Source organism: Macrotis lagotis, chromosome X (assembly GCF_037893015.1).
Source record: "Macrotis lagotis isolate mMagLag1 chromosome X, bilby.v1.9.chrom.fasta, whole genome shotgun sequence".
Classification (NCBI taxonomy): Eukaryota; Metazoa; Chordata; class Mammalia; order Peramelemorphia; family Peramelidae; genus Macrotis; species Macrotis lagotis.
In genome coordinates this window covers 269,379,985-269,407,680 of record NC_133666.1, presented here as the reverse complement: position 1 = coordinate 269,407,680, position 27,696 = coordinate 269,379,985, and the positions used below count along the sequence as shown (strand labels likewise).

Sequence of the window (27,696 nt, the reverse complement as noted above, 5' to 3'; positions counted from 1 at the left end):
CTTCATATCCTCCCCACCTTTCCAGTCTTTTCCCACCTTTTACCAGTCCATATACTTTATGATCCAGTTACAACACCTTCCTTTCTGTTCCTTGCATTAGACACTCTATCTTTCAATCTGGTATTTTCTCTGGCCATCCCCTATGTCTGGAATATTATTCCTTCTTTTTCTGCCTCTTGTCTTCTCTGATTCCCTTCAAGTTCCAACTTATTCTGTATATAACTTGTCATAAATAGAGATTTACCTATTGTCTCTTTTAGCCAGTGAGCTACACAAGGGCAAGAGTTGTCTTTTACCTTTCTTTGTATCTCTAATGCTTAGCACAGAACTAATAGTAGAATTTTAATAAATTTTATTGACTAAGTCCCTAGGTCTATTGATTTAGAATGCATATAGTGTTTTCCATATGCCAGGCTACAATCCTGAGAGGTACTATTATTATTCCTATTTTACAGATGTGGCAACTGAGACAAAGAGGAGTTAAGTGACTCCATTAGGGGGTTGATCAGGGACAGTCAATTGGTATTCTCAAACAAGGAAGAATGTCTTTGATTATAGAAGGCAGAAGTTGGATGAACTAGATAAAAAAGGGAAAGTAACTGGCATAACTAATCACATATCACTGGTTCTGCTGGCTAACCTCAGAACCAGTCACATTGGAGGAAATTTTAAATAAGCTTTTATTGATCTTAAGGTTTTTTTTTAACATCATCATAATTAGCCCTAGTATCCTCTCCAACCTCTTTCAGAGAGATATTCCTTAACATAATATTTTTAAAGGGGGGGAAATTAGCATAACTGATCACAACTTTGAAATTACATTGAAAAAACAAAAGTAAGAACAGAGTGTGTGACACCTGTGAGCCAGTGACATTTTATTCTTGGGGTTCTCACTTTGTGTCCCACTTCCTTCTTCTTTTGCTGGGCACTGTATAGAGCAAAGGCTGAGTTTATGACAAGGCTGGTATCCAAAGAAAGGCAGAAGTATTCTGACCAAAGGTATTCTCCCCAACCCCTATTCTCCCCCTACTCCCTTTTTTCCCCTTAGTATTGGCAATCAGTGGGGAACAGGCAATGGCTATGGAGGAAAGGCAAAAAAGGAAACCAGAAATGTGGAAAAACAAATTGGAAGTCAAGGAAGCTATAAAAACCTATAAGTGAAGTAATTGATACCCACTGGGAGTGCTTATTTCTAGGTAGCTTCTTCACATTTTGTTGTGGAAGTATGGGAGAGGGATCTTCTAGTAGTGGAGACCCCAGAAATATCATAGATATTTCCTTAAGTCTGCATTGTGACTCACTGTCACTAGATAAAGAATATCTTAGGGACTTTATTTATTTAACTTTTTTTCTAGGAGCACCAAATCAAACAATTATCATATGACAAACTTTCATTGCAACTATAACTAGCCTGGAAGAATGGGGCTTCCCGTGCACTTCCTGTGGGAGGAGGAATAACTTACATTTTTTTAGGAGGGCATACTTCCCTAGAGATCTCACCTTGTCTGAAGTATAAAACCACCATCTCCCACTCAACCCTCCCCTCCAGGATTATCCATTGGCACCTTTTCCACTCAACCAATTACCATTTCTAAAATACCTGCTGAGTAGCACACTCTACACTAAATCTTCAAGATTACACTAATTTTTTTCCAGATCTATAATTTTGTTGGTATAGAGAACTCTCAGACAGCATTCCCTCTGTATACAGAGGGGATACTTGCTTTTGAGCATAAAGCAGATGACAAGGGTCAGTAGCCTAGAAGGTAATGATAAGAAAATGACTTGGATAGGATCAAAAATTATTTATTAAGCACCTATTATTATGTGTCACTCATTATGTTAAGCTGAGGATGCAAAAAAGAAGAAAAAGACAGTCCTGATCCTCTAAGATTTTATCATCTAATGAATATGAACTAAGACTAGGAGCTACATAGAAGGAGCTATGTGACTCAGATCCCATCGCCCAGAACAATACAGGTCCTGGGGCAGGGGTTCTGGAGATGAGAGTATTAAGTCTCCCAGGAAGGATTGAGCAGTAGAGAGGATCATGAAGTCCAGCGAGTAGAACATCAGACCAGCCAGGATGTCAGGAAGGTCTTGAAATGGGATTTTCTTCTCTCTGAGGTCAGCTCTCTAGTCAAACATAAGCATACTAATATAAAAGTGAGAAAATTCCTGACCCACAATTTCACCATGAGTAGGAGTAATGGGAATAAGCATTTATGAAATCCCTATTACGTGCTAAGAACTGAACTAAATGCTTTACAAATATCTTATTTGCAGGATCTCTCTCTTGCAGCAGTCTGCCCCTTTGTTCCCCCCCACCTTCCCTGGGTTTAGATGGGAGAAAGTCTTGACTCTGTGGCATCACAGTTAAAGACAAATCTCTCTTTCAGACTGTGGACAGAAACCCATTATTACATTATTGGAGAAAAATACTATGCAAGGAGCCATTTATCTATCTATCCATCCATTGATTCATTCATTCATTCATTATCTATTTATTTTTCTGTTTGTTTTTAAAGGAGATAGCCCCTGCTATCCCTAAATCAAGGGTTGGGAACCTTTTTTTTCTGCCAAGGGCCATTTGGATATTTATAACATCATTCATGGGTCATATACAATTACCATCTTAAAAATTAGCTTGCACTATTTGGTCAAACTTTTAATTAACTCACTCCTAAAAAGCTCCTAGATTTATTGAATTCTGAGTGCCACCTGTGTTTGCCTTGGCAGCACCAGACCCAATGATTTGGGGGGCCCAAGGGTCCCCGCCCTAAACTTGAGATGCATGGTAGAGTACCTGATGAGAGAAGTTCCCCAGCACTGGCCAAGAGGGTTCAATCTTTGCTTCACCCACTTCTGCCTAGAAGAAGAAGAAGAAGAAGAAGAAGAAGAAGAAGAAGAAGAAGAAGAAGAAGAAGAAGAAGAACCACATTAAAGTGAGCAGTTTTTTTCCTGACCCTTAAAAAAGTCCCGGAAAGTAAAACGTGGATCTAGAATTAACTCAGGGGGCAAAGGGTGAGTTTCACATCTGCAGGGAAGTTTGTACAGCTGTAAAAGGGAGTTTGCCTTTTGTGTACTCCTGGCACAGTGGGAAATTGGCATCAGTGTCAAAGAGCAGTGCCAGGGAGCACTGGTTCCCACTCCTACCCCCCACCCCAAATGGACATCTTTGCCTTTTCCTAATACACATACACACCACTGTAGAAATAAGACCTGTTTCTTAACCTCCAATATCTTCTGAAAAATCAATAATCATTTTGCTTAAGAAATATATCATACAATGACTAGAAAATGGGGTTTATGGTTTTATATTCTTGGCATCGATATGAGTTGAAGTATTAATGTTTTTAAATGAGTAATATTCAGTTTCTCATTTTTAAACAGGAACATATTTTGGATGCGTAGAAGTGGCTAGTCATCATGCTTTCTTATACTGCTAGTTTATGGTCAATTCTGAAGCTCCAATTTCATTGAACTTTGCCAATTCTTAGGTCATCACATTCAAAAATGTCTAGCTTTCAAAATTAGACATCCTAAGACTACAGCGCTAGATTTGCCTTTCAGGTGGAGATTTTCACAGCTAATCAAATATGTGCTCCTTTAGGCCATAGAGACCAAATAAGGCCAGGGGTGGGGGTAGGAGAAGTAGATGATGGAGTTTTTTTCTCTGCAGGCTGGGATTGGCTGCAGGATCTGGCAAAAAGAGATGTTGGAGACTTCCAGTAAAGATGTTGACATGAAGGGTCCTAAAGGAAGCTAGGTTTCCCTCAAGTATTCCAGCAAAGTTCTAAGAATATGCCGGAAGGAACAATGACAGAGAAATTAGAGAGCAATGTCTATAACCTTTTCTATCCCACCAGAATTGCACTTGATTGCCAGAAAGCTAGTGGACGCTGAGCAAAGAAGAAATGATGAGCCCAATGATCTTAGAAAAATATGGATAGTCTTGCATAAAATAATGAAGATTGAAATGAGCAGAACCAAAAGAATGTTGTTTACAGTAATAGCGATTATTGTTTTAAGAATAACATTTAGCAAATAAATCATTTAGACTATTATAAATACTCCGATTAACTACAAAAAGCATATGGAGGATGGTATCTGCATGCAAAGAAAGAATTGATAAATAGAAATAAATGATTTTACGTATATGTACATATGTCTAATGTAGGTATCTTGAGGTGGGGGAGGGTAGAAAAAAGAAAAAAGAAATTTAATTGATAAATTTATTATATTTTAAAAAGGAATTGCAATTTGGACATAAGAGATTTGCAGCTTTTGTGTGCAATCATTTTTATAACATTTATTTACTCCATTATTCTAATTATTTAAGTATGTTATTTAATTTATTCCATAAATTAAAGTACAAAAACAGGGGAGGAAATGATCATTCTGCCATGCTAGCTGCCACCAAGATAAGGCAAGCACAGCACCCAATGTAATCTATGTCAGAAATGTCAAACTGTCTAGCAACAACCAGATTCAAATGCAAGAGAGAAATATTAAATATAATTAATATAAAATGTTAATTATATAATTAATGATTAAGTGAAATTAATAAAAAGAGATTCTGTTAATATGTGGTTTTCTAAGGTAATGTTCAGTTTAGTGATCCCAACATCACTAGTCTATGCAATAGGTCAGGGTAACTCCTGGGCAGTGCAAGGTGGAAGGGAGCAAAGTTGGGGAATGGAAAAGGAAGGCTGTTGTATAGCAAACATACCAGCAGTTTAGTCAACAACAGGTCCTGTCGATGCCAAAACAGAAATCTTGGTTAAGATTCAGGAGAAGACAGAAACTGAAGCTGAATTGAATCCCTAGAGAAAAAGTCAGAAGGCAGGCATGTCTCAGAAGGTGAATCCTAGAATATTGTATACAGTAAAAATAATAATATAATGATAGTCAACTGGAAATACTTAGCTACTCAATGTCAATTCAATGACAGACCACAATTCCAAAGAACTCATGATGAAAAATGATATGTCTTCAGAGAGAGAACTGATGGGTTCTGAGTGCTAATTGAAACACTTTTTTCCTTACTTCCCACCTCCCTCCCTTTATGGCTAATGAGAAAGTATGTTTTGTATAATTTCCTATGCAGGATGGTATCATTGCCTTTTCGATGGGTGGGGGAAGGAAAATTTGGAACTGAAAATAAAAATAATTTTTTAATAAAATGAAAATGCTTGCTAGTACTTGCCATTTAAAATGGCAAAGGAAATACTATCCGGGTTATGATGATGATGTTTGTCCTTCGTTCTCAAAGAAAACTATGACATTAGGTCAGTGATGTCATTATAAGCATGTGAATGAGATTTGAGTGAGGGGGTTCTGTGCTAAGTCACCAGCCTCACTTTCTCCATCAGAACTATCTGGGTCCAGTGGCCAGAAATGAATAAGATGACTCAAGATGGCCCTGGCTGTGAGGTAATCAGGGTTAAGTGACTTGCCCAAGGTCATATGGCTAGCAAATATCAAGTGTTCAGAGGTTGGATTTGAATTCCTGTCCTCCTGACTCCAAGGCCAGTGCTCTATCTACTGTATCACCTAGCGGCCTCTAGTCAGGCTATTGAAGAAATAGGACCAAGAAGCATCTGATCACTCCATCTCAGAGTGCAAAAGGGAACAGAGTCTAACTTCAGTTAGTTTGGCAGGTCCCAAACTAGAAACAAGTTAGTAATATGAGCAAACAGAAGAAAATAAAAAATATAATATGGAAACATTATGAGGTAAGGGAAGCTTAAGAGATAAACTGTGATGAAAAGGGGAAACTAGAAATTCAAGTTTGAACCTTAGAAGAAAAAAAAGGGCTTGGTCACAAGATCTACAAAAGGCTAAAAGTAATGAAACAATAGACAAAAAAAAAACAAAATTGGGTTGGAATTAAGTGCTCTGGAGAAGTTAAAAAAAATGGAAGGCAAATAAATACTTTATTGGAGTGGTAGAAACTTTATTCAAGTAGTGTAGTTCTTTAAAAATAGATTAAAAGTAATAACTCCATGAGGCAGCAAGAAATATTAGAACACAGTCAAAAAATCAAAATAATAGAAAGAAATGTGAGATAAAACAATGACTTGGAAAACACTTTGAGAAGAAAGAATTAAAGAATCATTAGACTCTCTAAAAACCAAAATCCCAAACCAAAATTTGAATATTGTATTTCAATAAATAATAAAAGAAAATTTCCAAGATCTATTAGAATCAGAATAACAACAAAAAAAAGAGAATCCAGCTTGAAAATGGCAAAGAATGTAATAGCTATGATCCAGATCTATGATGTCAAAGAAAAAATACTTCAGTAGTCAGAGGGGAAAAAAAGAGTACCAAGAAACCACAATTAAAAATATGAAAACTTAGCATCATATAGAAAACTATGAAATACTGAACTATATTTCAAGAGGCAAAAAATGAAAGTTTGCAATCCCAACCAAGTACATATTAGCCTGAAAAACAAGTAATCTTTAATAAAATAGAAGACTCAATGTTTTTGATGAAAAAAACAAACAGAACTGAGTAAAATCTTTGAAAAGTGAACCTAAGAGTCAAAAGAAAGCTATAAAGGGAAATACGTTTGAGCAATGGTAATAGAGCTAAATAAGCAATCAAATTATGCAAAAGATTGCACCAGGGATGCAAATATAAAATGACAGTGAAGTCTTACTAACTTGCAATGTCCCTTCAAAGTCTCATCTTCCAGTATCATTAATTGAATAAAGAAAAAGTACCTTAGGAGTGTCTTGTTTCTGTACTGTTGGTTTTAAGAGAGGAAAGACAAGTAAGCCAAAAGGATTAGACTATGAAAGGAAAGAGGAAGAACTTCCATTTTCATAATGTGATAGAAAAAGTATATAAACTTGAACAGGAGTGGAGAAGGTATCTCATGAAATTTCCTTTCATTTGAACTGGATAAAGAAGGATTGAACAAGCAAACTCATATAGTTTGGGTTGGATATATGTTCAATTCAATAGGAAATCAATTACTGACAAGGAGAGCAAGATTCCAGAGGAAAGAACGGAGTAGAAAAAGCAAATTTTATAAATGATGGATCATTAAAGGAGGACCAGAAAGAGGGAAAGAATGAGTAAGAACTCGTGACTGGGATCTGGATTAGGTAGAAATGTGTGATCTGACCACTTTAATTATAAATTACTAGTGTTTATTATAGGGGCAGCTAGGTGGTACAGTGGATGAAGAGCCAGGCCCAGGGTCAGGAAGATTCTTCTTCCTGAATTAATATCTCATCTCAGACACTTGCTATCTAGGTGACCCTGGGTAAATCACTTAACCCTGTTTTTGCCTTGGTTTTAGTATCTTTTTTCAGGAAGATCCCAACTGAACAACATAGTGTTGATTACATTAATATTTTTCCCATACCACATTTTGTGGTTGTAAAGAGAGTAGGAAAAGAAAAAAGAGAGAATCCCTAATAAAGAAAACAAAAAGACACAAAGTTTGTCTATTCTTCAGAATTATAAGACTATGTCATTGTAAAGATGGAGAGGAATGCAATAAATCTTTTCCCAGGGACTCCAAATATGCTCTCCCAAATATCATATCTCTGTGAAAGGAACAGGGCAATGGAGTAGCAGAGGTACCAGCTCAAGGAAACCAATTTCCTCCAGCTGCAGTGCAGGACCTTCCATTTGTTTTAAAGGCTGACTGCCCTGAAAAAAATGAAGATTACAGTTTCCCAGGACTAGAGTGAAGCTACAATAGATGCGTACTATTGCAGAATGAATAATGCCCCTAGGAAGGATGCAAAGAAAGATCGCTATTTTGTTCACTCAGATTCTGATAATTACAACCCATTTCTAACAACCACTACCCTGGATACTGATGAATAGATACTGAGGAATAGTTGAAATTTTTGTTATAAGACATGAAATCTGTTGTTATTCCTGAGGATGAGGACAAAATAGATTTATATGACGATGTTAATCATGCTCCCCAATCAGGGGTCCACTGACAAATGGCAAATTAATGGATGATGACATGTATGAAGTACTTCCAGAAGAGGATGATGACAGTACTGCTGGGAAAATGAGGAAACAAAAGTAGATGAGTCAAGATGCTTCTCATACTCACTGAATAAGTTCATTTTTATGCAGTACTGCACAGGAGCTGTTCTTGCTGAATTGTCATTTAAACATGATGATGGTATCTACATTTTCAGCAAGTTCCATAATAGATTTGACTAGTGGATTGGGGAAATGAAGAGAACCATTGGCTTAGTGACTAAAGTCTACATAATAGTGATGGTTGATATTTCAGAGCCTAATCAGACTCAAGAAAGAAATTGAGATCAACTTTTCCTCTCTGTGGAAGATGCTGGGGAGTGAGATCTTTGAGTGATGATAACTTATCTATTTTCTCTATGTTGTTGAAAGCCATTAATATTTTCTTTCCATTCACTTTTGGTTGTTATTTCATACAAACATTCTTTATAATATTTTTAGATGAATCAAATGAAGGTATTCATAGTAATCAAATACAAATGCTAAAGTTTATTATCCCTTATTTTGCATGAGAAATAATTCTAGCTATTATTTATTCACCTGTTTTTGTGTAAATCAGATCATTTTGTTTTGTTGAAGAACTCAACAGAGTTGCAGAAGTACTGTTTCCCAAATGGCAAATGACCTCTCTCATGGGTAATGTAAAGTCCATTAATAATAATTTTGGGACTGTAATGTATAATTTCACAGATATTTCAACTTAATATATCTTAATGATGCAAGTGGACAGACACTATGCATAGAAAAAAGAAATGACAGTAAGATATTATTGAGGAAAAACACAATTACTAATCTTAATTGTGAATGTGAAGAATAAACTCAGTCATAAAACAGAGGAGGATCGTAGAATGGACCAGAAAGCAGAATGCAACAATATTAGAAACAGATATTCACACAGACTTAATGAGTGATAAAAGCAAAAATTATTATGTCTACAGAAAAACTCTAAAAGCAAGGGTAGATGGCAACAATGATACCAGATTAGACAAAGTTAAAAAAAAGCAAGGAAATTACATTATGTTTTTAAGCACTATAGATAATGAAATAATGTTGATATTTGACATATACAATGAATATCATAGCATCTATATATTTAAAGGAAAAACTAATCAAATTATAGATCTGATCTAAACTAATCAAATTGCAAATAGGGATTTCAATATAGCCCCTTTCAGGCCTAGATAATTCTGATAAAAACATAATCAAGAAAGAAAGTTGAGGTCTCGAATAGAATTAGAAAATTTGATACAATAGCCCTCTAGCAATTAATGAACAGGAAAGGAAGGGAGTATGCAATATTCTTGAATATGTATAGTACCTTTACAAAAAGTGAAATATTTAATACATTCTTCACTTATCATTATGCAATTAAATTAAAATAAACAAAAGTTCTTTGAAGGCATGGTTCAAACCTAAAATATTAGGTTTGAATATTAACAAATTATTTGATTGAATATTAACAAAATTATTTAGTTCAGAAGAAATGGTGGTTCAGAGAACAGATCACAAAAACAATAGTTTCATCAAAGAAACAATACAATATATCAAATCTTTTGGAATGCAACCAAAATAATCAAAAGGAAAATTTGCATCCCTAAATAATTTCATCAATTAAAGAAAGAAAGAATAGAACAATGAATTAAGTATGTATTTTTGAAAAAAAGAAACAAATCTTTACATTCTAACTAAATGCAAAATAGATATCATGGTACCCCAAAGGGATAGAAGTGTCTTTCTCTAACATTATCGTTCCTATGTGTTCTCCCCGATGTTAGACACCAGTGATTTTTATTTAACCAATTACGTGGATTAATTTTTACAAATAAATACATTCTTTTAATATATGCAAGAACAGAATTTCTACTCCCATCATCTAGGGGCACATTCTCCCCATACCACATTAACCTCTGGGGAGAATAGGCTCAGATTCAAAATAATTTATCTATAGCATTTACCCCTTTTTGGAAGTTTACTTCCAAATTCAGTATGATCAATCAATGAACTGTGGTAGATTTCTCAGCTGCACTTTATCCATGCTGGATCGGTCAGATCATTTCAGATTTCACTCATCATCATCTGGCTTCTAGCAAATCTTGGCATGGAATCTAGACTTTATGCACTTACAAATCTTTCAAAATTCAGAAGATAATTGCCATTTCTATTCCTTCACCCAGGCAGGGAAAAACAAACACAGAGGCAAAGAACAGAAGTCCCTCTTCATAGACTAAATATTGGTCTTATATGGAGGGAGGTGAGGTTGAGGCCTTTTCCTGTTCAGAGGTTTATAACATATCTCTGTCCCCACAACCCAGGAATGTTTTCATGCTAACTCCAACCAGTTTAAGAGAGCCTATTATTAAAATTCTAATTCAAGCATTTACATTTCAGAAATAAGCAATATTGTTTTGCTGATTGTCTAGATTTAGGAAAGTAATAGAGTAAAATGATAATAATGCTGATGAAACTACAAAAATGTGTAGTGAATATCCACGGGAGTGGGTTGTTAAACATTTACTAGCACACCTCTTCCCAAACACAGCTAGGCAGGGAAAAAAGTAAAAACAAGAGTCTTCTTTTAACTGGCTTTTGCCTTTGGAATGCATTTCTTTTCTGATTTAGCAGTCAATCAACAGCCTTCATGTGATGGAATGTATACTCAAATTTGGGGAGCAGAGACCTTCTATTATACATAATTAAATAAATTTTAAAATAATTAATTAAATTAATTAAATACAATTTCTTTCAGGTTCCCAGGTAATCTGGTAGTAGACAGGATATACTGCACATGTGTAGAGGAGGCCCTCTCATTGGCTAGGCCCCCCCACCCGTTACATTAAAATTCAGAAAAATCAAGGAAGAAATAAAAATCAAAACCAAAAGTAAAATAATATCATAAAATTGGTAAATAAAATAAAAACTTGAGATTATTTAAACTAAAAAAAGTCACTAATTTTATACTAAAATAAGAAATAAACTTCAAATTATCAAAATAAAAAAGAAAACAGAATTCATAACAAATCAAGTAAAGGAAATCATTAGAAACTATTTTGCCTAATTATATGATGAAAAAGCTGATAACTAATAAAAGGTATAAATATCTACAAAACTATAAAATACTCAGATTAACAGAAAAAGATTAAGAGAATTTTAAAACCAATCTCAAGAAAAGAGATGTTTCCAAAGAAAAAAGATTTAAACCAGATGGATTTAGATAAGAATCCTCCTATCAAATATGTAAAGAATAATTGACTAATTTTACATTTTTTTCAAATAAAAGACTGGATTTGAATTCAGATCTTCCTGATTCCAGAGCAATTGTTTGGGGGCAGCTAAAGTGCTGCAGAGGGCTTCAGACACTTAATAATTACCTAGCTGTGTGACCTTGGGCAAGTCATTTAACCCCATTGCCTTGTAAAACAAACAAACAAACCAGAGCAATTGTTTGGCATCTAGTTATCAAGGTGTCTGTGACCACTTGTCCCAAAGAATTAACCTTTTGGGACTCAGTTTCCTTACGTGCAGAATGAAGGTCTATAATAGATATCCTCTGAGGACCCTTCCCGCTCTAGTTCTATCCAGAAAAGGAAACAAAGAAACAGCTGGAAAAGTAAAGCCAAGGGAAACTAAGGGGGGGGGGGGCGGCCAAGGGAAGAGAGAATCTAGCTTCATTATAATTTCAGTATCAAAAGTTACAGAAATACTAATTCCACTGAACACTGAGATAAACTCATTGGACTGAGCTGTTAAGAGATCATTTGCAAACTGGGAGAGAAAAGTTTTGATAGAATGGCAGAATGAGAAATCAGTTTTTTCCCCTATTTTAATCTTCAATTTATGGAATAAAATAAACATTTCTATAATGAAGTATAATTTAAAAACAGATGATTGCATAGGTATTTGCAAATCTATTATGTACTACTTGCCAGTCCTTTTAAATATATAATATAGTTATCATGTAAATTTCTTTTATTTTTCCTTTCTCTCCATCCCCTCATGCTGTCTTTAACCCCTTCCCTAGATATGGCTACCGAGTAGTGGAGAAACTAGTGGAAGATGAGGAAAGGATGAAGATGGAAGCTAAGAGACCATAGGGAAGATTATAAAAAGAAAGGCAGGATAGTTAGTGAACTCTGTGGGTAAGAAAATAAACATCTCAGGAGGGCTGAGATAGAGAGTAATAGCCCCACAAACAGTTGAATTTAATAAGAAACAAAGAACTGCTCAGTGAAGACAAAATGGTCAATATAATAACTCCACATAAACATAGCCTGGGAAAGGTTATTTGAAGACAAAATAGATATGGAAGGAAGACAACTGAAGGAAATCAGGAAGATGGAAGTGCTGAGTCTTTTTGCTAAAATAAAACCTGTGAAATTCTCAGTGGTGAGATTTCTCACTCTCATGAGAGAAACAAGTAGGTGCTAAATATTGAATTGGAGTAATGAAGCACTCAAAATGAACAGATAGTTTTTTTCCTTAAGGAAAAGTAACTGTCTCTGTTTCCCTACCACTCCACCTCTGGTCGTAACCACAGGACAATCTCTTGTAAACTCTTTGACCTAAGGGAACCTTATAGATCTAGTGCAATCTTTCCTTTTCCAGATGAGGATACTGAGGTCCAGAGAGGAACAAATTTGCCTCGGATTGAATAGTAAAACTAAAAGTCTCTAGTTTTAAGACTTCCCCTCCCCTCACAGAAGTAAGGATTTTGTGTTTTGCCATCCTGCCTCCTTCCCTCTATGACTACTTAGTTTTACCTACAAAAAGATAGTCATTTTGTTGGTCTTGCTAATGGTATAATGCATCATCATTCCCGTGATTATTGCATAGAGGTCATATTTACTCAGTGGAAAAAGTCAAGGTTGAGTTAACAATCCATATCCCTCATCTAATGTAGATAACCAGAAACCACTGAATCATATTTTGAATACATCATTTCCTGTCTGCCACAGAGACTCCAGTGTGTGAGACCATTGATCTGTGAACTCAGTCTTGCCTATGGCCTCATGACAAGCCACAAGAGCCCTAGCTCTCTGCCTAGAGATAAACAGGAGGTACATCCTTTTGGTGGTTAGAGTTGAATTAGGACCATAGCAATAAGTCAGCCAGAGTCAATCCCACCCCATCCAGAAGACGCATAGCTCCATTGTTCTCCCATTACAGTGCAGTGGGTAGGCATGCCAAACCAAGGGCCAAGTCAGTGGGAAATAGACCTATTATTGCCCAGCCTGCTGGACAGAAGTCAGTGACTCTGATTTATACCCTGAACCTACAGATGGAAAGGTTATAAAGTGTTCCTTTACTCATGTTGACTACAAAATCAGCAGAAAACTATCTTTTTAGGAACTCACATCAAAGCCAGTGTTGTCTGGGCAATATTTATAGCTATGGTTAATTAAACTCATTGACAGAAAATGGTGTGGATTCAGGGAGTCCCAGACTCCTTGAAAAATTATAATAGCTCACATCTGTATAGTGCTTTACAGTTTTTTATACATATACACACACACACACACACACACACACACATATATACCTTAATATACATATATAGTATGTATATAGATATATGCATGGAATATATACAATATATGCATATATGTAATAATAATAGATTTATATAGCACTTTAAAGTTTTCAAAGCATTTTCTAGTATCTCATTTGATAAGATAACTCTTTTATTTTTTTAGGTTTTTCAAGGCAGTGGGGTTAAGTGGCTTGCCCAAGGCCACACAGCTAGGTAATTATTAAGTGTCTGAGGTCAGATTTGAACCCAGGTACTCCTGACTCCAAGGCCGGTGCTCTATCCACTGCACCACCTAGCCACCCCATAACAACTCTTGAAAGTAGTTGCTATTGTTGTTCAGTTGTTTCAGCAGGTCCAACTCTTTTTGTCCATTTGGTGTTTATGTGGCAAAGATACTGGAGTAGGTTGTCATTTTCTTCTCCAGCTCATTTTACAGATGAAACTGAGCCAGAGTTAAGTGACTTGCCCAAAGTCACACAGCTAGTAAATGTCTCAGATAGATTTGAACTCAGGAAGATGAGTCTTTTTGATGCTAGGCCTGCTGCTTCATTCACTCCACCACCTAACTGCCCTAATTGCTAGTATTCCCTGTTTTACAGATTAGGAACCTGAGTCACACATAGAGTTAAAGAGACTTGCCCAGGGTCACACAGCTAAGTAAGACTAAGACTGAATTTGAATTGGGGTCTTCTTGACCTCAGGGACAAGTCCTCCAAGCCTTGACTCACTAGCTGTAACATATGTGCTTATGTTTGGAACACAAAGTATAACCCTTTAAACTAACTAACCTGCGACTCAGTGTATTCATTTGCATAAAAGGTGGGTCAGACTAGATGGTCTCTGAAGCAGCTAACTGCCTTCAGGACATGAGTTTGAATTCCACCTTGGATGTGCATTCCTCCAGTGACCTTGGATGTAAAGTTGCCTCATTGTTCTCAGCTGCAAAATGCATGTTTTGGATTAGCTTACCATTGAGTCCTCATTCAGCTGTAGATCTATGATATTGCAGTCCTTTCTAGATCTCTAGCAAAGACTCTAATCTTTGGTCCTATGAACTCTATTAAAATCCCAAGTATATCATTGCTACATCTATGACACTGAGCAAGAGACATAATAAAACATATCATCAAGAACATTTCAAGTTTAATGAAAAGAGCAAAGATAGGAAAGGAGGAAAGCTCTAACTTTACTCTAAGACTAGTCTAGAGTTGAAGTTTTCTGGAATATGGGTATCTACATGTCAATAATAGTCAGCTAGGTGGTACAGGCCTGGTATTCAGAAAATTCATCTTCTTGAATTCAAGTCGGACCTCAGATACTTAACTAGCTACATGACCCTGGGTAAGTCACTTAACCCTATTTGCCTAAGTTTCCTCCTCTGTAAAATGATCTGGAGAAGGAAATGACAAATCACTCCGGTATTGTTGCCAAGAAAACCTCAAATGAGGTCAGGAAGAGTCAGACATGATTGAAACAACTTACCTGTGTAAGTAATGGGAGTTGTCAAGAAAGGTTAGGTTGAGAACAGTGCCCCTGAATGATTATACTTCATGCATGTATGCATGTGTATGACTCCTAGCACCCATGACATTTGATGTATATATTCATGTATCTCAGCAGGGATTGAGACACATAATCAACTACAGAATCTCAGAATTGGAAGAACTATCAGAGGTCACCTCTTCTTACCTGTACTGAACTAAGCAGCTCATGTAAGGCAGTTCCCACAAATTATCAACAAGCCTTCAGTTCTACTCGAAAAAGCAGAAACTCACTTCCTCTTGAAGCAGTCTATCCCTTTTGGGGATAGCTGTGATTGTTAGAAATTTTCTTTACTTGTATCAAGTTTAAATCTGTTTCCTCACAACTTTTGCCCATTGTTCCAAGTTCTGTCCTCTGAGGCAAAGCAGAACAAAGATAATTCTTCTTAGTTATAACCCTACAAATATTTGAAGGTAGGTATCTTGTTTCCCTGTAAATCTTTAAGGCTAAAATACTCAATTCCTTTAATCAACCCTCCAATAGCAGCACAATATTGAAATCTGTCACCACCCTGTTTACCCTCCTTTAGATTCTTTCCAGATTGCCAATATTCTTCCAAAAAATTTTGATGACCAGAACTGAATGGTGGATATTGTTTAGGGAGCATTGCCTGTGAAGTGAAAAAAAAAAAAACTAGGTTAAAACCCTTGCTCTAATATGTGACTTTAGGAAAATCAATTTCACCCAACATCAGTTTCATTGTGTATAAAAGGAAGGGACTAGATGAGCTGGGAAGTCCTTTCCGCTCTAAAACTATCATATCACGATAGACCTTACCCAAAGTCACAAAGCTAATAAATAAAAAAGAACACAGGTCTACTGAGATGTGTTCTGAACAAGAAAAAAATAAAGTGGGACAATTATTTACACCATTCTGTATACTATTTTCTCTTAAATCAGTCTGTTTAGCATTTTTGCTGCCCAAATCTACATTGTTGACTCATAAGGAATTTATAATACACTAGAATTCCTAAAATATTTTCTATGCAAACTGTTGCTTAGTTATTCTGCCCCCATTTCCTATTTGTAGAGTTGATTTTTTTAAACTGAAGCATAGGGTTTAAAATTTCTCTTCATTAAATTTCATCTTAATAGATTTGGGTCATTTTTCTAGACTGATGAAATTAATATTAAAAGAAACCTAATCCATAATGTTAGCCACAATTCCCAACTATGTGTTATCTTCCAATTTTGTAAATATGACATCTACACTCTCATCCAAGATGCTTATTAAAAGTCATACTGCACCAAAAAAATCACTGATCCTTCAAACACTGAAACCATCTGCAAGTCGACATTGACCAATTAACAACTACTCTTTGGGATTCATTGTTCAACAGCTTATGAATTCATCTAACTTTATTATTACAAATTCACATTTTCTAATGATATCTGCGAGGATACCATGAAATAATGTACCAATATTTTGCTGAAATCTGGGTTAACCATGTGTAAGGCATTCCCCATCAACCTCATGAATCGTGTCCAAAAAGGAAATCATGTTAGCATGGCATGACCTGTTCTTGGTGAAGTTGATAGAGAACTGAATTTGAAGTCAGGAAATTCAAATCCTATCTCAGATACATAATAGCTGTGACTCTGGAAGGTCCTTTAACCCCTTGATCTCCATTTCCTCATTTATAAAATGAGAAAAACAATAATTTCCATTTCATAGGGAAGTTGTGAGGATCAAATGATATAAAAATATGAAGTTTTTGTAAGCCTTAAACTACTATATAAATGTGAGATATCATTATCATGGTTTTTAAAAAAAATCATTTATTTATTTTTGCTTTTTTTTACTCCAGCTACATGCAAAAGCAAGCCTCAACATTCACTTCCAACACCCTGTGTTCCAAGTTCTCTCCCTTCCTCCCACCCAACTTCCCCCCATTGAGCAAGTCAGTTACTTGGTGTAGATTAAAAATATATAGCCATGTTCATATTACTGCAAAAGCCATGTTGCAGAAGTAAACAAAACCCTACCCCCCCCACACACACATAAAGAGAAATTTTGAGAAAAATAAAGTAGAAAAAAGGAGTGTGCTTCACTCTATATTCAGACACCATCACCTCTTTCCTTGGGATGGATAGCATTCTTTATCATAAGTCCATCAGAGAAATTGCTTCAATTTTTTTCCCCCACAGTTGCTATTGCTAATTGTATTTTCCTTCCTCCTAGTTCCCCACCCCCATTTATTCTGTTCTCCATCTCCTTTCACACCAGATTCAACACTCCCTCCTCAAAAGTGTGTTGAATCTAACTACCCTCTCCCATGATCTTTCCTCTCTTCTATCACCTATATCCTCTCCCCCCCCTCCCTTTCTCCCATCCCTTTCCTCTCATTTTTCCTCTAGGGTAAGATGAATTTCTATACCCAATTAAATGCATATGCTATTTCCTTTCTGAAAGGCTCACTCACTCCTCCTCACTTTCCCCCTCTTCCACTGCATTTCAAAAGCTTTTTTCTTGCCTCTTTTATGTAAAATAATTTAGCTCATGCTTACCTCTCCCTTCCCTATCTCCATTTACATTCCTTTCTTGCCCATTAACTCCATCTTATTAATATATTATACCCTCAAATTCAACTCTCTCCTGTGCCTTGTACTATATATGCTCCTTTTAACTGCTCTAATAAATGAGAAGGTTCAGTATCATCTTCCCTTGCAGGAATACATGCAGTTCAACATCATTAAGTCCCTCATGATTTGCCCTTCTTCCCCACCCTCTCTATGCTTCACCTGCATCCTGTATTTGAAGATTAAATTTTCTGTTCAGTTCTGGTTGTTTCATTAGGAAAATTTGAAAAACTCCATATTTCATTGAATTGTCCATCTTTTCCCCCAAAAGAGGATGTTCAGTTTTGTTGGGTAGTTGATTTTTGTTTATAATCCAAGCTCTTTTGCCTTCTAGAAATTCAAGTTTTTAATGTAGAAGCTGCTAAATTTTGTGTGCTTCATGATATTTGAATTGTTTCTTCCTGGCTGCTTGTAATATTTTTCTCCTTGACTTGAGAGTTTTGAAATTTGACTATAATATTCCTGACAGTTTTCATTTTGGGAATTTCTTTCAGGAGGTGATCAGTGGATTCTTTCAATTACTATTTTACTCTCTGCTTCTAGGATATCAAGGCAATTTTCCTGGATTATTTCTTGAAAAATTTAGTGGTTTTTTTTTATTCTGGCCATAATTTTAGGTGGTCCAATAATTTTAAATTATCTCTCCTGGATATATTTTCCATGTTAGTTATTTTTTTCCAATGGGATATTTCACATGTTTTTCTAGTTTTTCATTCTTTTGGATTTGTTTTATTGTTTCTTGATTCCTTACAAAGCCACCATCTTCCCTTAGCTCCATTCTACAATTGAAGAAATTATTTTCATCTGTATCTCCTTAGTCATCTGGTCCATTCTACTTTTTAATATATTCTTTTCTTCATTGACCATTTGACCCAAACTGGTTTTTAAGGTATTATTTTCTTCAATTTTTTTTTTGTTATTCCTTCACCAAGCTGCTGACTTGGTTTTCCTGATTATCCTGAATTGCTCAATTTCCCTCTACCTCACTTACTTGATTTTTAAAATCTCTTTTTGAATTCTTCTGAGGTCTGAGACTAATTCATATTTTTCTTGGAGTCTTTTGGAAATAGACATTTTTACTTTGTTATTTCTGAGTGCATAATTTTGATCTTCCACAAGACCAAAACAATTGTCTATGGTTGAATTTTTTTTTCCTCTTGTTTGTTCATTTCCCCAGTCTATGATGGGGGCAGCTGGTTGGCTGTGTATAGAGCACAGTGTATAGAGCACTGACCATGGAGTGTTGGAGCTCAGGAGTTCAAATCCAACCTCAGAATTTGACTCTTACTAGCTGTGTGACCTTGAAACAGTCACTTAACCCTAAATGCCTCTCATCCAGGGTCATCTCCAGTCATCCTGCTTCATATTTGGTCATTGGACCAAATGGACTCTAGAGAAAAAAGTGAGCCTAGTGACTTTGCACAGCATCCCCTCACTCAAATCCAATTCACATACTTGTCATGGCATCACTTCCCTGATGTCATAGTCTTCTTAAAAAATGAAGGACAAACATTATTATTATTATTATTATTATTATTATTATCATTATCCCTAGCCTGTGACTTGATTTTAACTCTTTGTTAAGATGTGGCTCTGCTTCCAGGGTGGAGGATGCATTGTCCCAAGTTTTGGGGGGTTTTTGAAGCTGTTTTCAGGGACACCCCCAGGAACCTCAATTCCTCCAAGGGCTCTGACTGCTGTCCTAGCCTGGGCTATGATCTGTGGTTGAACATAAGCATCCCCTCTGCCCTGTAGCTGTGAGGAGGGTCCCTGTTCTCCTTTGGCAGTAAAGCTCCTTTTCCTGAGACTAGGGTTCCAGACTGTGTCCTGGATCTGAGGAAAGGCAAAGCCACAGAATCCTGCCTCAGGGACTGTAGAGAGACTTCTGCAATCTCCCCAATTCCCCTGATTCTGCCTTAGTTTTTAAAAAATGGAGGGTTTTTTGCTGCTATTATCCTTAATAGACTCCCTTACTGTCTATGAGCTGAGTACTCTGGAAGCAGCTTCTGGTCGCTCCCTGCTAGGTGGTTCCCTGGGTCTGTTCCTGGTTCCCAGGATAGGTCTGACCTGAGGCCTGCACTGGACTGGGCTCCCCATTCACCCTGGTGCAACAGTTTTCCTACTGAACTTCCCAATTGTCATTGGCAATAGCTGGACTGAGAGGTTTGGAAACCGTGGCCACTTCCACGGACCCAGGCGCCCCCAGGAACCCAGGTGCCCTATGGGCTGTTTCTGGATGGATGGCTCCAGTGTGGCGGGGCTGTGCTGCAGGCCTTTTCCAACCCTGGTATAACCAGACATTTCCTGCAGATCTTCCAAGTTGGGCTAGAAAATAGGACTTTTTCCTAGGTTCTGACACTCTAGAATTTGATTAGAGTCATTATTAAAAGATATTTGGAGTGGTTTGGGGGAGAGCTTGTGGAAGTTCCTGCCTCCACTCTGCCATCTTGGTTCCACCTCCCCCTTTTTTCCCTTTTTTAGACGTTCATTAGAAGATACATTTTACCTTTTTTCCCAGAACTCAAAGTCTATCTTACTAGAACATGGTTTCAGATTTCATTCTCCTTCCTCTTTTTGAAAATAAAGAAAATACTTGCCCTACATTAGCTTGTAGAATCTCCCCCATTCTCCAAGGCTTCTCAGGGACCATTTTCCATTCTCAGCAATCTTTTCCATTTCTTCTTTCAGTAGTGCTCTAGTGACTGGAGATTTAAATTCATCAAGGGCTTATCTGCTATTGCCTCCTTATCTATCTTGGGTTTCAACTCTGTCTTAAACATTTTTGTTTTGTCCTTTTTAGTTCATGTTATCATCCTCCTAAGCAGAGAAAACAAAATCAAATTAATATCTGAGTAATCCTTTCTCATCATCATCCATTATTCTTCTATCTGGTCTGAGCAGTTCCTATCTCTTCTTTGATTCTGTCTTAGTTTTTTTAAAAAATGGGGGGGGGGGTTGCTGTTGTATCCTTAAGTATTCATTACCAGCCTCAACTTGTTTTCTTGCCATTATTCTTACAGTACTGTCATTTTTTTTTTTGCATTCATTCTTTATCTTTCTTATCTTCCTTCTCTTAAATGTGCCTTTTAAGATTCCAAACTGCTTGATACTGTATGTACCCTCTTAAGCCAGCTTCCCCTTTTCTTTCTTTTTGAAATAGTTTCAGAATTTTATTCTGGAAAGCCCTCTTTTCCCCTGGAGCTGATTTGCCTGTAAGAATTTTAGGTCTTGAGATTTTTAGCATTTCTATGAAGCTATCTTTATATACAACTTTCTCAATCCTTTGAAATCTGCATATAAAATCTAGCATGACTGTTAAAAGATATCTGGTTTTCCTTTCCTCTGTTACTAATTCAAAAATAAAATGGTCACTTCCCCCACAAGGTTCCCATCATTTCTACTTCAGCAATCATTTATTTCTTCCTCATTGGCTGGAATTAATTCCAAATTAACTGTTCCTCTCATTACTTCAAAATGGTGAAATCTTTTGAAGGATGAGATTATCTTTAAAATAAGCCAAGACTTCATCTGAATTTGGGAAAGTATATGTTCCAGTGATATTCCCCCAATACTTCTATTTCATGCCTCTATAGTACTTACCCTTGAAACTTGAGATTATGGTGCCTTGCTCATAATTAGCACTTAATATTTGCAGAAATGGCAGGAATTTATAAAGGAAAGCACACTGGATTTAGACCTCTGAGTCTCAGTTTCCTCATTTGTAAAATGAAGAAACAGGTCTAAATTATCTTTAAATTTCATAATCCTTTAGGGACTAGCGGAAGCATTCTTTCTCCCTCATCCATTTTATTCTTTCTTCTATTCAAGATCAACTTACATTCAATCATTTACTGACAAATAAGAAGCAACCCCCCCAAAAAAGATATGCTTCATGAGTGACATTAATTTGAAATTGTTTGGGGAAACAATTTAGAATAACATAAGCACTGACTAAATACATTTATTAAGCCCAAGGCTAATTCATTAGGGATATAATTAATTTTTAAAATCAGTTTCTATCCTCAATGAGCTTACAATCTAAAGGAGGAGACAACACACAAAAGGGGGCAAAAAGTGAGCTAGTTATGAGCCAGTGGTCCCCCCAAAAGTGCTATATTTAATTATTTTATTCATTAATGTTTAGCAATCGATCTTTTTACAGTACTGGATAATATCATTACTTATTTTAAATTAGCAGATGAATCTTGAAATAGAAGAAATGGTTCATTTCTATAAAGGAGAAATGATTCATTTCTATAAAACGTAAATGTTTCATTTCTATAAAGGGGAAACAATCATTTTGGATTAAGAAATCCAGCAAAATTATTTTCTTTCTAATTAATATAGGCACTAAACATTTCTTTTAACTTTGAATCTGTGATTCTTTTGTAAAAGACTGATTTAAAGTGGTATATAAAGTGGTATATAAAGAAGCTATAATATCATTATTTGAACTGTATGAATTTTTTTGAACATTATTTGAACTGTATGAAGGACACCAGGGATAGCCAGCAATGGGAAATCTTATTCCTTGAAGCTGAACCTAAGCAGGGCAATAGAATCAAAGAAGAGTCACCTGAGAGTTTTTGCCCTCTATGAAGGAAGGTACTAGAAGGAGTTTGGTATTCCTTTAATTAGGCAATAGAGTAGACTGAAGGAGATGGAGTTAATCAAAGTATATGAGTTAGTAGCCTGGTGGTGAATTTAGAAAATGAACTTCTCCTGGGAGAAATTTTTTTGTTTTGTGGAGTTGAAACCATGAAAACCAGCAGATGCAAAATGGAGCTTTAATCTTTGGTTAAAACTCAGGGATTGTGAAGCTCTTGCTGGTACAGTGCAAACTCTAGAATGTTTTTTAATGCTGGAATGACTCCAAGTACAATCCTGGTCATGAGCTGGGTCTATTATTGAAGGACCCACCTGTCTATCATCAATATGGTGTCTACTGGGTAATGAATTATTTCTCCATAGTAACCCATGAATTAGAAACAATACAAAATGACTTATAGTAACCTTATGCTTCTACAGTAATGATAGCAGAGTAATTGAAAAAGGATCAAAATGAGCTAAGAACACACAGTTCTTTGTCCAACTACAAACATTAATTTAACTGTTGGTACTCAAAAAGTGAGATCTCTGTCCCACAACCAATGATTACGGATGCCCTGCTATAGAAAGTGAAGCATATCAATATCCACATTCTCATTGAAAAGGTTACCAGTTTCAGATAAATGAAAGAGGTTCTTCTGAGAGAGACAAATGAAATGACAAAATTGGTTTCATTGTATGCACATGGAATACTTAGTTATATAGGCTCTGAGTATTCATATAGAACAAAGGCAAAGCCACCATTAACTACAACTTGTGTAGCAACAACTTGACAAGATCTTTCAAACCAAATCAGCATATACACAGATATTCAGTGATTTCAGTATGGAGTTTGGCTCAGAGAAAGACTATTTCCATACTGGAATATATTTTCAGATTAAGAAATTTAAAGATTCATATGTCTATAATATGAATACTTTATTGAAGTAGTGAGCCAGAAGAGGATCTACATAATGTGGAGGGAGCTTTCCTCTAAATCTCTGGTGTTATATTAATATCAAAGGAACATATAGGCTGTCTACTTGCTGCCTTTCATCTTTGTCACATGACCAGTCCACCTCCTTTCAGGCAATTCTTCTCTCCAATGATAGTCTTTATATCATTTCTCATGTGAATTTACTTCCTCATTGCTAATATGCCATAGTCTACTCTTGTCTACCATGCACCTTTCCATTGTCCTTTGGGTGACCTCCAGCTTTAATTCTTCGGGGACAATGATAGAATGCTAATGTTAAAAACATGAATTTTTGTTTCAAGGAAAAGTTTGGGGTCATTAAAAGCATTGTGCAGTTTCTCAAAGGTAATTTAACCCAACCTCCTCCTTCTCTTCAATTCTGGGCCTGATTTATTTTCTGTCTACAATTTCAACTCAAGTTGTGCACATATACAAACACACGTATACAATACATTAATACTTAGTTCATACTTATACATGAATACTTAGAATAAACATTATAAACATGTATATATACATTCACATACTAGTTCTATCATCTGCCTATCCAACTATATAACATTGTCTGAAGAGACATTCATTTGTTTTTTTTCTTCTTATGTTATTAGTATTACTAAACTTAGCTGAATGATTATGGCTCTAAATTTATGCAATGTTTCAGGGCTTGATACAACCACTCAGCACAACAGAATTCACTTTGTTCAATGACTTTCTCATTATTAACATCAATTGAGACATGACACAAGGAGACATATTCATCTGAGGTATTCATCACTGTCATGGGGGATGTGCAGCTCTGAGTGCAAATGGAAGGAGAAATCCCTGTTGATGGTGAAGGAGTCCAGATGCTCCAACTTGTTGACAGTATATTACCACAGAAAGGTGATTTTAAGGACATTGATCACTAGGTGGCATAGAGGATATGGTGCCAGCCACGGAGTGACAAAGACCTGAGTTCAAATTCAGTCTCAGATACCATTTAGTTCTGTTATCCTTCAGCTTCAATTTCCTCATATGTAAAATGGAGAAAAGAATAGTATGTATTTCATAGGATTGTAGTGATGACCAAATGAGATAATAAATGTAAAGAACATATTAACATGTTATATAAATGTTAATTGTTATTTTGATATGCAAATTCCAGGGGATGCAATATCTGTGACTGTCTAGATCCCTTGATTACCTCCATCCAGGGTCATCTCCTGATTCCTGTCTGGTCACTGGACCCAGAGGACTCCAGAGAAGAAAGTGATACTGGAGACTAAGCACAGCAGCCCCTCACTTAAATCCAATTCATGTGCTTGTCATGGCATCACCTCCCTGATGTCATGCTCTTCTTTGAGAACAAAGAACAAACATCACCATCATCATCATCATCATCATCAGATCCTCTAAGATGCTGTCACCCATGTGGAAGACATGAGGGACTTCTTTCGGAGATTGAAGGACTGAAGAGTGTGTTGGATTACCAATCGATTGAGAACAGACTCTTCCCCCCACCCCCTTCAGTGGCTATGCAGCCTAAACAGCAAGGGTCTTTAAAACCCTACAGATTCAGCAATTCTGAGTAATTTTGCATCTTTCCTGGTATTTCTTACCTAAGGTGAAAGATTCCTTCACTTCTATCGCATTTTAAGAGGGGAAGGTCTGGAGGCAGTCTCCTTACCTCCCTCCCTTAGGCATGGGCCTGAGTCTTTGACTTTTCATTTGCTCCATTCTAGTAGCTACAAGGAGTCTCTGCTCTGATTTGGGAGTACCAGACAAGAGGATCCAAGAACTCAGGAATCTAGAATGAATGTTGAAGCTAGCCCAGAAGCTAGCCCTGAAGAACTTAGATAAGGACCCGAGCTCAACAGAAGTGAACATGTTGGCTTTGGACATGAATTTGGTAGGTCAAATGCTACATGCTAACTAAGTGAAGCTGGGAGTATAATTTTCTGGATGCTAAGGTAGAGAGGGAGGCAGTGAGTTATGCCCTTATAATATAGGAAAAAATGTTTGTATGTTTGCTCATGCTATACTTTTGAAAGAAATTTGCTTTATAAAAGTTATTCTAATTTTAAGAGGTTAAATAGAACTGAGGTTCTAGTCTGTGGTTCCCCAAAATGGGAAGGATATATTTGGTGAAGATTTGAGCTAAGGGAAGAAAAAGAGATGTTCCCAACCTCTTAAGTTGACTAGAGAAGGGGCAGCTAGGTGGCACAGTGGATAGAGCACTGGCTCTGGAGTCAGTTCAAATCTGAACTCAGATACTTAATAATGACCTAGCTGTGTGACCTTGGGCAAGTCACTTAACCCCACTGCCTTGCAAAATAATTTTTAAAAAAAGATGACTAGAAAACTCTAAGGAGGGAGGTGGCAGAAGGGTGGGGGGTCAGGCCTGAATCTGAGAAAATGGTATCAGAGTAACATATTACCTAAGAATTAAATACACAACTTATAGCATTGTTATCAGAAAAACATCAATGAAACTTAAAAGCTCATAAGATATTAATTATTACTATGAGTGGACTTAAATGATATCCCAAGAATAGACCCCATTATTATGGGTCAGGACCAGGACACCCCAAAGGGAACTTATGAAAGTGGGAAAGAGCAGTAGTCAGTTATTGAGTTCCACTTTAGTCCTTCTACCAAGCATTCAGGAAGCCGTCACCCTAAGCTCTGACTAAGTTCTTAAAGACAGGGACTTTTCCATTTTTTGTCATGGTATTTCTAGTGCTTCCATTAATAGGCTGAGGTGGGGAGGTGTGGGAAGGTAACCCATACATTTCAGGTAAGGAATTAAGTTTTGTTGTTATTCAGTCATGTCTGTCTCTTTGTGATCCTATTTGGGGTTTTCTTGCCATTTCCTTCTCCAGTTCATTTGGCAAATTTTGGAAATTGAAGCAAACAGGCGTAAGTGACTTGCTCAGGATCACATAGCTAATAAGTGCCTAAAGACAGATTTGAACCCAGGAAGATGAATTTTTCTGACTCTAGACCTGGTACTCTATGTACTACACTACTTAGTTTCCCCAAGGTATTATTACACTGGAGAATTTTAAAGGATGTCATTAGAGGAATGAATGATGTAAAAAACTAAAATAAGTCAGTTGCATACTAATTGCTTGGGCATGCCTGTTGTAGTCTCATGTCCAGAGAAGTTAAAAGGAACCTGGTATGTTGAGTGGACCCCACTGTTGAATTAGTGGGAGAAGATGGACAAAAGTAGGGAAGAACTGTCAGTTTGAGAGATAATCAAAAGTTGCAAATGCTAATTAGATATGGATGGATTGTAATCAAGAATGCAAGCAAGCAACAAGCATTCAAATATGAAGAGGAAAGTAAACCAGAAAGGTTTAATCAAGACAAAGAAGCAGGCCAAGAGTATTCTTTAGAAATGACTTCCCTCCAACTGCCTGGGAACTCTACCTTGGTATGAATAAAAGAGAGGCAATGCCCCACTCCAACTTCCTTGTTCTTTAGAATTTCCCTCTTTCTGAGGTTAGAAGTTGTATTTCTACTTAAGCTATCAACTGCCACTCAAAATGAGGGCAAGTCAGCCTAGCTGAAACAACATGGGACTCTGGAGAGACAGGAGGTGCCATGTGCCAGGACCTTGACCATCACCTTGTCCATAACCTGCTCTCAGACCTTAATGGAGACAGCTTAGTACCCTGAATGTAAGAGCCTTGGGAACAGCACAATCCATCTCTCCTTACCTGCTAGTCTTGCTTCTGGCTGGCCTATAACCAACCCTGAAGGAAACAATCATTTAAAAAGAAAGTCTCATCTTCTTCATCATCCCCCAAACCAACTGCTGACCCACAGCTACCAATAGGCATGTCCCAAGGAGTGACAGTGCTCTGCAGCCCACCAGTCCTGTTTCCAACCCAGAAGATGAAATCTAGCCACTCCTGCAGGGGCTGAAGACCCTGCCTTCTCAGCAGTCATAGTCTCTAAAGATCTGAAGAAGGAAGTTCTTGCTATCAAAGTTCTTGACCTTGCCAAATGGCTCAACATCTGAAGTGGATATTGCTTTATCTGAGAAAATAAGGCTAAAGACACATTGTCATCTACTTTGTCATTATATCTTTTTTTTTACTTTTTGTATTTCTTTTTTTCTTTTTTCTTTTTTTCTTTTCTTTTCTTTTTTTAATTCTCATTTTGTACAAATTTTTTTTACATTAATAAAATATTCTTGTTTAAGCGTAAACAAAATGCCCCTCCCCCCATGAATATAGACTTATATAGACTTGCTTGGGCGATAAAGTAAAGGGGAGAGAAAAAAAAATTAAAATTAAAAAAAATAATAGTAATAATTGTAGGTATGGCCAGGTGGCACAATGGACGAAGCACCAGCCCTGGAGCCACGAGCACCCAAGCCCACATCCAGCCCCATAAACCCAACAATCACCCAACCATGTGACATGCAAGCCACCTGATCTCCACTGCCCTGAAAAAACCAAAAAGAAAA

General features: G+C 36.6%; 1 pseudogene; it reads right to left on the bottom strand.

The window, feature by feature from the left end:
* The window catches only part of LOC141499026 (dehydrogenase/reductase SDR family member 6 pseudogene), a 161,661-nt pseudogene extending 141,686 nt beyond the window's left edge, over positions 1-19,975 (bottom strand).
* Between the last annotated feature and the right edge of the window lie 7,721 nt (positions 19,976-27,696).